Here is a 13011-nt window from a genome sequence, read left to right on the forward strand (position 1 = left end):
GCTGGGCTGGGCTGGGCTGGGCTGGGCTGGGCTGGGCTGGGCTGAGCCTGGGGCTGGGGCTGGGGCTGCCAGCAGTGGCGCTGAGAGGAAGATGAATTTGGGATTTGCAGTGCACTGGAGGTGAGAGTAGTGTAAAGCAAGGAGTTGGGGTATGGCCGTGCATGTTGGGGCCAATACTGGGAAGGAGAATGTTGATGAAGAAGTAGTTTGGTGGGTGGGTAGGTGTGCGGTGTACGAAGCCACAAATTTGGTGTCAGCCATAGGAAGGCGAGTGTCTGCTCTAGACACTGGAGATTAAATGAAGGACCAAATGACACAGTCTCTGTCCTCATTTCAGCTGTGTGTGGCTAGTGGTAACAACACGTGTCTGAAAAATATCTTAACTGGGGTACATGGACATGGTTCCAGAGAGCCTGTGGACCTCCTCAACTCTTGACTCCAAATGCCTCTCCCTTTGAATCCTTTTGAATGTTGTTGAAAGCTATTGATCTCCCCTCAAGAGACACATACATGTGCGCATTTCACTATCCCTCAGGGCTCCCACCCATAGTCCATGGCTTAGACTCCAATGCTCCTGACCTTGGGGCGGACCCTTGCACCTACACAGGGATTTCTCACCCCTGCCTTTGATCATATGGTCGTTGCCATCTGAAAGAACTTCCCCTTCACCTCCTACACCTGTTGCTTAGCTAATTTTTTTAAAAAAGATGTATTTATTTATGTATGCTAGAACTGGGGTGCAGGCCTTAGGTACAGGGGTGATGGCTCACCAGACAGAGTAGGGGAGCAGACTAGACAAGTCTACTGAAATACACTGCTGAGGGGAGCAGCAGGAGAGAATGGTGTGAGACAGGAGAGGTCTGCTGTGGGTCACGTCCCTGGCCAGGGATCAAACTCGCGCTGCAGTGGCTGCGGATAGCTTCATAGTGCTGCGCTTTAACCCTTTGCACCACCAGGGAGGGCCCTTAGCTAACTTTTAATCACACTTATCTCCGTGTCTGTCCCTGAATGAAAAGCGCACACCTAGTCCATGCCCTCCTTAGACCTGTGGTCTAGTGGAGAAGCACAGCCACCAAAGAACAGGAGAAGCACCTTGAAGGGGAAGCCCAGCTGCCATGGGAAGGGAAATCTGGCGGAATGTTCAGCAGTGGTGGAACTCAACAAGGCAGAGCTCCGAGAAGCAGGGATCTCTACCTTCGGAACTGAAAGACAAGTAAAAGCATGGGGAGGAGGATGAGGAGAAGGGTAGGGAAGGGTGTGTCTGCAGGGCTCAGAGTCCATGTCAAGCTCCTGGGTGGATTCCCCCCCTTATCAGAGGCTAAATGGAGAGAATCCTGTAAGCCAGATAAAGGTGCAATGGGAAGACGTGGAAAGGTGTTAAGAGGAACAGTAGATACTCAGAACTATGCTTGATAAAGAGCACTAACTTCTAGGACAGCATGGATTGGGGTGGGGGGGTCAGGAGCTTTGAGCGGCAGGCATGTCCCTGCCATAACCATCACTCAGGAATGTTCACCAAGCTGCAGTCAAGCTGCTGGTCAAGAGGAGCAATTTGTCCACTTCCTCCCATTCTCTACCTCGAGCACATGTTGAAAGCACAATCATTTGTACCCACAGAAGGTGGCTTATTTTGCTCTCCCAGGACACAAAGATTCATCCTTTCTTTATTTCATTATATTTTTATTGAAGTAACATTGGCTTATAACATTACATCAATTTCAGATGTTCAACATTCTATTTTGATATCTATTCACTGCAGCTTTATTAAAAATAACCGAGATCTGGAAACAGACACAATTGAACATTACATATATATGTATATGTATATTTTGTTTGTTTCTTTATGTTCTACATATGAATGAAATCATCCCATATATATATATATATATATATATATATATATATATATATATATATATATATATATGATGCAGTCTTGCCATTTACAACATGGATGGGCCTTGAGAGGATTATGCTAAATGAAGTAAGTCACAGTCATCCTTCCTTGACTGGAGGCCATCTGGGACAGAGAAGAGAGGGTGTGTGTCCCCACCTCCACAGAAAAACAAATGGTCTGTTTAACAACGCCTTTCTTCTAAGCCCTTCTAAGCCTGTTCTATATGCCCTGACATCCTGAATTGCTTGGAAGCTCTTACTGCCATCGTGATGGGGGGCGGGGCATTGCACTCTTGGTCCTCACTTCTATCAGCTTGGCAGGAGGCAGAAAAAGGAGATGTTTGTGGGGTTGTGGGGAGGGGGTGGGGACTCACAGAAAGAAAGAGCTTGGATCTTCTCAAGTTGACACAAAGGATTTCTCTCAAGACTGGGAAGTATAGGAAGAATGTAGCGTTTGATTGTGGTTTATAATTAACTGGTGGAGCAGTAATAGGGTAGATTTGGGAGACAATGATGCTTTCAAAGTCCTTTCTGTCGGATTTCTCGTGTCCAAAGGTTGTGGGCCTGGGCCAAAACCTGCCCAGGGCAGTGAAGAATTTCATGGGGTCGTGCTCTTCTGCCCTCGTGGCCCAGGTTTTGAGTGGAGACTCAAGAGCCAGACTGCCTGAGTTCAAAACGAGACTTAACTGTCTGCCACTGGGCAACTCACTCTGACCCTCTGAGTCTCTTTATAATATCAGGATGCTGATATTACTGCACTCAGAGGCTGCTGTGAGGGTCACAGGGGGTGGCACGTGCCAAGGACAGGTTAGCAGTTATTGGTTGCACACTATCACCTGCCAAGGGAAAGCCCTTCCCACCCCCACCCATTTGTTACCTTCTTATTCCTGCAAAGGAAGGAACACTCTTAGAGACTTCTGAGATTCCCTGGAATAAATAGCCTCACACAAAATTTGCCTAAAAGCCAGTGCTTGGAACTATCATGTCTTTTATTATGATTGATTTTGCTCAGGATTAATTATCTGTCATCTAAACAAACAAGAAAAATTGTATAAAAAGAAGAGGACCAAATTTTAAAGTGCATGGTAATGCAGGAAAGGAGTAACCATTTAAAAGGGCAAAGTCAGGTCCTCCCTGGTGGTGCAACGGGTTAAAGCGCAGCACTATGAAGCTATCTAAGCCACTGCAACATAAGTTTGATCCCCAGTCAGGGAGGTGATCCACATGGCACAGCAGACCTCTCCTGACCCGCCCACTGCTCCCCTCAGCAGTGTATTTCAGTCAATCTGCCTGTTCTGCTCCCCATTCTGTCTCTGGTGAATCATCTCACCCCCCTGCTCCTCTGGCCTGCACCCCAATTCTGTATGCAGAAATAAATAAATCTTTAAAATAAAAGGGCAAAGTCAGTGCCTGCAAAATAAAGTAGGAAGCACAAATAGTGTTCTCTTTCCTTTTTCAACATATCTGCATTTTCCAGTGTTCCTCTGGAACCTATATTACTTAGAAGTATTTGTTTAAATCCTAATTAAAAAGAGAAAAGGCAGTGCAAGTGTTGTTTGAAACTTCATTCTGAATGTTCAGAGCAGTGTAAAATAAGCTAGATACAGCTTCAAAAAATTAACTAGTTTAATTCATGCTGTTTGTTCACTGAGTTAATTTAATATACTTATCCTCGAAAATAATGCATTATTCAGTTTAATCAATATTCATTTGTTCTTTGCATAATCATATTTGCAAAAGCATTTATTAACAATGTGCCTGTAGTCTCACAGAGAAAGGCCATGCTATCAGTAGAATAAAATTTTTGAAATCAAAGAAAAAGAATGTGTTCACCAACCTTAGACAAATGATTGATTCTAACATGCTGCAGATTTGCATGTAAAATGCAGTCAGGAGTCTTTTGTATACATGTTTTCATTGGATGCAGCAATAGATACAATGTCAAATTCATGAATATCATGTTACTTCAGAAGGAAATTAAATCTCAGTTATTATTGAATAGTTGGCATATTGCTTCATGTAACATTGGCTCTGTCTACATAACCTCAATTAACTGGAAAAGTCAATGCTATGGATATTTGCAAATGTTTGTTCTTGTGTAGCTAAGATACATATTTTTTCCAATTTTAATCCAGATGTTCAGCATTACATAGCCACAGATAACTCATGTTTTTCAAACGTTGGGACTTGAAAATGTCATCTTTTAGGATTAAAGGAAAGTTTTCTATGAGTGAATGTTATTGCATTGTTGAAATTTTCTTTAAGAATTTTTTTTAAGATTGTGATTTCTATTTCCTCTTGGTCCATGTTATGTGGGTTTTCAGAGCTCCAGCATTCAAGAAAACGGGAAGGTGGGTGTGGAGTATTATGGCCTCCATTCAACACTCAGGACAGTGCGTTCTTGGAGACATGGCCAAAGTTACCCTTGTAATGTCCTTCCCCTTTTATTTCTTTCATATTTTTTTAGCTGGAAGATAGTTGCAGATGTCTTAGATATATTTTTTTAAGATTTATTTGTTTATGCTTACAGAACTGGAGTACAGGCCAGAGGTACAGGGGTGGTGAGAGGATTCACTAGAGACAGAGCGGGGAGCAGAGCAGTAAGATGGATGAAGTCCACTGCTGAGGGGAGCAGAGGGTGGGTCAGGAGAGGTCTGCCGCACCATGTGGTCACCTCACTGGCCGGGCATCGAACTCGTGCTGCAGTGGCTTTGGGGAGCTTCATAATGAGATGCTTTAACCCACTGCGCCACCAGGGAGAGCCCTAAATTTTAAAATTTTTAATAATTTTTAAAAAATAGTCAATTAAATCTATTTTTAGCGAGGTTGGAAACTTCTGGGACACTACAGCTTGGGGACAGTGGCTGGGGAGGTTAGTAGAGATACTAAATAGAGATATCGTACATTACTTTAACTTCCAGTTCAAAGAACTCACCCTGACAAATTTTAGTTCTTTCTTTGACATACAGTGTAAATATTTTTTTCACCATAAGGAAAATTGTCAAAGCCTTATAGTAGTGTTACTCAGAAATAATTTGATAAAGAGGCCATAAGTGAAGGGAGAAAGAGGAGAAAAAGCACTATTAGAGGTCAGAAAGGTTCTGGATATATTCCAAATAGAAGGGTTCACACTTGGGTAGAACATACTTATGGAAGAAACGTGGCAGGAATAAACGGCATCTGATGGTTCAACTATGCAAAAAGATAAGGTGTCTTTCCCCACTGAACTTAAAAGGGCGTTGAACAAACATTGTTATTACTGCCAGCCTTGGACAGGGTGATGAATAAACAAACAGTTAAGGGATTTCCTATAAGATAAACCCCCCCTTTACAGCAGGGGCAGCTAAACGCTCTGAGTTTTCAAAGAAAATATTTACCCAGGGAGAGGTGAGCAATGGAATACATTTACCAAATCAGGGAACCCACAGCACTCGCCTCCTCCTTCAATGCAGGATTTCTACTCGTTTCCTAGAAAAGTACAGTGTACTTTTAAATATGTGATTTTTAAAGCCTTGTTCCATTTTTTTATGGTGGTAGGAAAAAAAAAAGATGTCACATTTTAAAATGTGATTTGTATTAATTTTTAGTGGCCCGAGAATCCTCATGAAAACAGCTATAACTTTATGGCAGGGGTTGATGAGGGCAATATGTTTTAATTTACAGAACCAGACTTCAGAGCCAACATTTCTGGAAGACATCAGTTTGGGAAAGGCAAGCACATCTGTGCCTGCATGGCTGGGTCCCTGCAATGGCAGCTGTTCCAGGCACCGGCCGGCCACTCTGTTCAGTGCAGCCAATGCCAGAGAAATGATTTTTACCCATCCGCAAGCTAACACTGATTTCACAACACCTAGAGCCCTTATCAAACGGAAACGTAGATTGAAACTTTATCAGATCTAAGAAAAATGTTTAAAGTTCCTGATTTCCCTCTCAAACTCTAGCATTTCTTCTGTTTATGATTTTAGAAAGGGTCCTTAATGTCAGGGATTGCCCCAGGGACCTGCTCCCCACTCCACCTCATCCCTGCTGGAAAGATTTCACTTGAATATCCTGTCAAGTCAGAGCAGAGTAGCCCAGGCCAAAAAAGAATAATGGTTTAAAACTCAGCTCCACATCCTAGCACAGCGATTTTTCTCTTAAGAGTTGCATGCCTACTCTTAATGCCAATCAAGGCAGTTATGGCTTATTTATCATAGGGGAGACCTTTCCCAGTGGAAGAGAAGTTATACTGGGGGGAGGGAGAGATCATTTCAGATTAAAAAATGTCCTTGAGTAACAGTTCCTTACTCAAATCCCAACAAACTCAGCTGATAATCCATCTGTAGACTCCAGAGCTGCAGCTGGATAAAGGAAAGTGTGCTGTCATTTACAGAAAGAAAGTAAACAAACACCCTCAGAAATCCAAAGGGAAACAATAAGTTTTATGAAGGCTACCAAGTAACATAGTCTGTGGCACCTGTTCGGGTTGTAACTTTTTCACTCTTCCGCCAATTTCTTGCCAAACTGAAGAACGCCCAGGCAATGTTTACAAATACACTTCATAAACAAAAATAGCTTTCAGATGAATCACCTTCTAAGTTACGGTTGCTATGGTGCCCTGCTTTGGTATCTTGTGGCTATGTCTCTTTGACATAAGGATTGTGGGTTCGGGGGGGGGGTACACTGCCTCCACCACTAGCCAGTGTCAGCATTTTCCATAATTTAGCAAAACACGATTTCTACTCTACTCCACTCCCGTGATAAGGAAGGTCCCGCTGCTTTAAGCAGTTTCTGCACCTGTGTATCTCCAAGAAGCCTGTCTTTCTTAAATGCCATACTCTGTTCCAAGAAATGTGAGTTTGCTTAAAACACACAATAATGTGAAGTCATAGCACATAAGCAAATATTGCTCTTACTGTTTAAACATGCTATCACAAAGGAGTAGTCTCCAAAATCCTGTAAATCCGGTAAAGAAATCTAGCTGTGTTCAAATGAAGCCACACATTTTAAAACTGTTTATCAGAGAAACTTTCAGAATATACAGAAGTCAGGAAAACAGTACAGCAGGTCTAACATCATTCTGCTTGACATTGTTTTGTTCTTCTTCATCGTGTTATAACATTGACAAGGGTGGGGGAGGGGTGCGGGGAGACCCACGAAAACGTCCTGGTGATTCGAGGCCCTCCTTTGCTATAGGTCATTTTGCTTCAAGTCCGTTTCCAAGACCCATCGACAATGCCAAGTGAGGCCATGCTGTGCAGCAAAACTTCATCAACCTATCACTGACCTTGATGGTAACTATGATTTTGCCAAACTCACTTCATCTGTTCATCCTCTTCCTGCCTTGGGCTTCATTACGTTAAAGCAAATCCCTGTGTAACTGAGGATATCTTTCCAAAATCTATAGATGTTTTCTAAAATAACCTAAATGCCATTTTCCCAGCTAATACAATTAGGGGTAATTCTCGTATTCATGTAATCCGCAGTTCATAGTCAGGTTTCTCCAAAGTTCAGCTCACTCAATTTAATCATTCCTCTCCAGGAGCAAGTAGGAGCATCAGATTAGAGCTCCTGACCAAATGTTCTCTCCAGAACAGCCCTCCCAGTCTTCACCCCAGGGTCCCACACTTGGCAGGGGCTCAGTCAATGTTTGCTGAATCTGGCCTTTCTCTTGTTCGAGGACAGAAATCAAAAGTGACACAAGGAAAGGTAGTTTTTCCAGGGCAGCTGCAGCTCCCTAGATTGAAGCCTGAGAAAGCTGCTATTGATTTTTGTAGCCTCCACCTGAGTGCGTATCGCACCGAGGGAGTCTTGCCGGCCTGGTGGAAAGGCCGCTTCGGCCTGTGCTGCTCTCTGTTTACTGTGTGCATCTGCAGTTAATTGAGGGACTGATTAAAGAATCAACAAACCCAAATGGAGTGGTTTTGTTGCCTCCGTTTGATTCAGCTACAAAAGATTAAGTAAATGCTTTCCTTCTCCCTCCCAAAGGTGCAAAATCCCTAACACAGGCCAACTAACTGTTCTCTCCTATGACTAATTGGTGTTATGCACTCACAGCCTTGAAAAAGAATCTTCCCCATAACCAGTGCCGGTTGTAATGAAATATATCATGTTGGCAGCGTGACCTTGCAAAGGTACAGAACTCAGCATGTCAATAATAGTGTCTGCAATTTAAAATTTTGGTGTAATCCATGCACTGTTTGGGGCGAAGACCATGCTTGCCAGAATTTGACCAGCTGTGCTCAAAGGTGCGACTCGAGCACAGTTAGCATCAGCATCCTTAAAGCAGCCATGTGTAACCCAGAGTTGCTGGTAAGTGCCTGGCACAGGACCTCGCATAATGCTTACTTAGCAAATGGAGGTTAGTCAATAAATGTTTGTAGAATGAATGAATGAATGTGTACAAGGAGAGATCAATCTTAACACAGTGGAGGCTCGTCTCTCTCTCTTTCTCTCTCTTACACACACACACACACACACACATGCAAGAGAAAGAACACAGCCAGTCCCAGATGAGCACACAAGTCTGACTGAGCTCAGGCCATGGGTGGCGACCGTAGGCTGTTGCTTGACACACTGGCTATCCACAGGGTGTAAATGAAATCCTTCATCTCAAATGAGTATTTAATATGTTTTGCTAAAAAGATCTGGCCATCTCCCTAGCACATGCAAATTTGTATGTTTAATTCTAGATAAGGAAGTCAAAAATTGTACTTAAAGAAATTCTCTAAACTCAAAACATAACAATATCTCAGCTATGATAAGCTTAAAAACAGATGGACTCAACTGGCACTGTCAGGTGAGCTCGCGGATGGAACATTCAGGCAGGAGCTGCTGAACAGGAAAAGGGTTTCAGACAAGAGCTCGAAACCATATCTACTCTTTGCATTGTATGCAAATGAGATTTTTTTTTAGTTTAAGTTTATCAGGGCCCTCCCTGGTGGTGCAACGGGTTAGGACGCAGCACTGAAAGCTAGCTACAGCCTCTTCAGTGTGAGTTCGATCCCCGGCCCTGGAGGTGACCCACATGGCACAACAGACCACTCCTGTCTCACCTGCTGCTCCCCTCAGCCACTTTAAACATGCTGTCATTCAGCAGTGTACTTTGTCGATCTGCCTGTTCTGCTCCCCACTCTGGTGAATCCTCTCACTGCCCCTGCACCTCTGACCTGTACCCCAGTTCTATATGCATAAATAAATAAATCTTTAAAAAATTTAAGTTTATCAGAATTTGTATAGCAAAGTCATTTATAATATGAGAGATTGGAAACAATCCAAATAAATGCTCAACAGTAAAGGACCTGGCTAAGGCGAGAGCAGCATCTCAACTCCACAGTGCGCTGGGAAGCCATTAGCACACAAGCAGGTGGTGTGTTTCAATGTGTGTGAAACATCTGCATGAAATGATGTTCATTAGAAAAAGCAGAATATAACAAACATCATGAACATAGCGATTATAACTCTGAAAATAGACTTGCTATTTTGAAAAGGGTCAGAAAGACATTGAGAGTGATATACTCAGAACGGTAAGCTTACTGAATCTTCTACATTTCATGGATGGTTGTTTGTGTGATGGCATGGAAGGGAGGCAGGGGGGAGGATGGGTGGGAAGGAGGCAAGGAAGGAAGGAAAAAGTGGGAGAGGGAGGGAATGAGGAAAGAAGGGAAGCTACTACTGCAAATTGGGCTGCCGTTTTAAACATGCTGTCATTCAGAGATGTTCATAGATTGAGAACACCAGAGAGAAATACAAGTGGGAAATCAGAAATACCCAGGAACATCTAAATCTAGTCTATATGCCTAATAGAAAATCAAAATTCATTTGGGACAAGATCCTTTCCAAATGCCTTGTAGCATTGGTCAACAATTGGAAACCATAATGACCCAAGATTTGTTCAGACTCCTACAGGGAAGGACAACTTCCCTTGGCCATCAATGTGTGTTCCTTAGCAAACCACTTTTCAAGTGATGATGTCACCATTAAGGGAAAAAATCAACATCTGCAGAATTCAGCATCACCCAGCAGAAAACAGCATGCCAAAAGCTTCAGAATTGATTTCTGTGCATTTGCAGTACAGCTTCCAGATTCTGCAGCTTAAATTAATCACTAATGAAAAAGAGAAAGCATTCATTTTGACTGTACTTGCAACATGGCTCCTGCAAGGAAATAGGGGAAGAGTCTTGGGGAACAAGTAAAATCATTGCCTTAGGAGTTCGTCCTAGGTTCTCTGTAGGACATCTTAAAAAAATATTTTGAATCTATTGTCCATGTTTAAATGAGTCTTCATTGTTGCTGATTTTTTCCTCAGTATTTCTTACAAATGTGATTATAATTAAGGGGTGAGAGAATGAAACACATTGGGGAAGAAAGAGCATCACATGTGCATGTCTGTTGAAGCATTTTAAATATTTTAAGACTAAATTGCGGGAAATAATTCCTTTAAAATTAATTTAGGTCTGAAGACATCCCATGTCAACAGGCAAATTGGAAAGAAACCAAGGAAGATGACAGCACCAAGCTGAATTTGATCTGAAAGTTTGCATTTCAGCCACCACATGACTGCTGCAAAGGGGCTACAGCAAAATGGTGGCTGCCCAGCCCCATGTCTGAGAACAGGATATATGTAAAACACTCACCCCCTGTGAGGTGGTTAATATGCTGTCTCGGCCTTAAAAGCAGTGTCCTTGCTGCTACGCAGACTCTTTGCCATTTGTGCTGATATTGAAGTTGCAAAATCAAATATTAAGAAGCCATATTTTTGCTCAAAGGAGAAGATTTACCAGTTTAATTAAACAGTGCATCTCTCTCTCTCCACATCTCACTCTATCCCCTCCCCCATAGCCCGCTGGGAAATAGAAAGAATTCTACTGTCACAGAAAACCTGGCTTTCTGAGGAGCCTCGATGCTTTGACAGCATTTGTGAATGTGAGATGCCCTGAAAGACAGTTGACCTGGCCCGGCAGTTCCCCTGTCGCTACTGTGAGCACAGTGCTGAGGTGCCCGTGGCGAGTTTCTAGCTGTGGAAGGAGCAGCCAGTCGGTCCATTTTGTGATTATTTTAAAATGACTATTAAAGAAGTAGACACTAATAGCTCCCCTGGTCCTAAACCAAACGCTTTTTCTCATCCTCTATCCTTTGTCTTTCCCTCCTCCCGAACACTCTCAGAGTAGAAACAAGTTCATCCCCTTTGCCTTATCATATGCACAGATGTGTGTGTGTTCTTGTGTGCTGCTTGAGCTTCCTCAGTCACAACTTGGAGATAATCCTGCTTCTCTACTTCCCTCCCTTGTAGGCCTGCCTGAGGAAGCAGGTGTGGGAGAGCGCTGTGAGGGAGAGCGCTGTGAGGGAGAGCGCTGTGTGGGACACCACTGTGAGGAAGGCAGAAAGTCCAGCGAGGTGAAGGCTGTGTTGGAGGTGAAGGCTGTGGCCATCTTTTCCTTTGAGACCTGGAGCCTGTTTAGGCCACAGGTAGAGTATTGTACAGTTTGGTCATCACTGGCTGAAAGGTAAATAATTTTCCAATGAATTTAACCAAGGCGTTAGTAAGGTTCTAAAAATAGGCTCACATTGGTCTTTAGCTCTGTGCTTAGGAGGTGTTTAAAAAATGACTCCAGGGAGCCCCCAAGTCGCTTTAGGCAAGGGGAAGGGAGGGGTGGGCAGCCGTATGAGCAGGAAGAAGAGGAAAATGGGGTCTCTTCATTACAGGTTGCTTCTGGGAAAATGTGCTGAGGGAAGGAAAGGGGCTTGGATACAGCTTCTTTGAAACAAGGTAATTGGATCAGTACAAATCTTGTTTAAAATATTCTTCAGAAACTGCTAGGGTGCCCCTTGAACCGAGGCAGTTTGTAATTAAGATCATGACCCCCAGCAGTTGCTACTGAACTGCTGAGGAAGATCAGCTTCCAGAGCCATGTGAATCCACTCACCATCAAAATGAAATGTCAGGCCTGTTTGGTGAAGCTTTATCCAGATCTTAGGAAGCCCTTATTCAAAATGGCTGGCTCTGTTATCCTGAGCACCACATTCAAGACCCACGTTTGGCCCCTTTGGGGGCCAAAGCCCTGCAAGGTCTTCACCTGGATACAGCCAGCACTTTGTACAGTCTTCCTAGGCCCCTAACTCTGCTCCCTCTACACCTTCTGTGGCCTGCTGGATAATACCGAATGGGAATTTTGAGGAGTATTGTGAGTATACCTCGTGCTTTTGCAGCGATACCTCTTTGGGGTACAAAGGGCAGTTCATGTGGCTTCTCTTTTTGCTTTCACCTTTTATAAAACTGAATGGAAAGTAGAAAACAGAACATTTAAAGTATTGATACTAGGAAAAAGAAGCTCAGGCCTTTTAAACATACGCTTGAGATAAAATTTTAGTCCAAAATTTGAGACACATTAATCTTAGTCTTTGAACTTATAAGACACCAGAGGCTCAATTGTGAAGTAAAAGAAACAACTAGAACATTATGCACAAAATTCTATGACTGTATCAGATTGATTTGTGGTTTTCAATAGTATTTTTAATTTTCTTGGAATAGAATACTCTACCCTATCCTGTATCATGTAAGACATTTTCTCACACATGTGTTTGTAGGAATACATTAGACACAGGAACAGAAAACTGGGTACACACCAGGAGTTGTGTTACCAGTTGCTACATGGCCAGTTTCTCTCTGTCCCGTGGACATAAAATGCCAGTCTTTAAACCTATGTTCCTTTGCCAGGAATAACCTTCCTCTCTTATTCCAAATCTAATTTCCATCTAGCATTCTAGCTCCTCCTCCCCCAGGCAAACTGATCATATAAGCCTTCATCTATCGCTCACTCTCCTGGTATGTGCTCATATCAAAATCAGCACTTAAAACAGGCCCTCAAATAACAACATTTAGAAGACTGGCCCCTATCTAAAAGAAATGCATCAACTTTTTTTTTTTTTTACAGTAATCACTTCTATTTATTGCTTACTACCTGTTTAAGTTTTTTTTTTAGTAATTCACACATATGCTCCTTAGCATTTTATTTTGTTGGTATTTTTCTTCTGCATTTTACTTTTTTTTTTATTACAAAGTTTATTTTTACATCATTTTGCACATTTTTTTTTCCATCTCGATTGTAATCCCCACAGGTTTCCCATCACCAAATC

The sequence above is a fragment of the Condylura cristata genome, unplaced genomic scaffold (genome assembly GCF_000260355.1).
Source record: "Condylura cristata isolate star-nosed mole 26May11 unplaced genomic scaffold, ConCri1.0 scaffold00019, whole genome shotgun sequence".
NCBI lineage: Eukaryota > Metazoa > Chordata > Mammalia > Eulipotyphla > Talpidae > Condylura > Condylura cristata.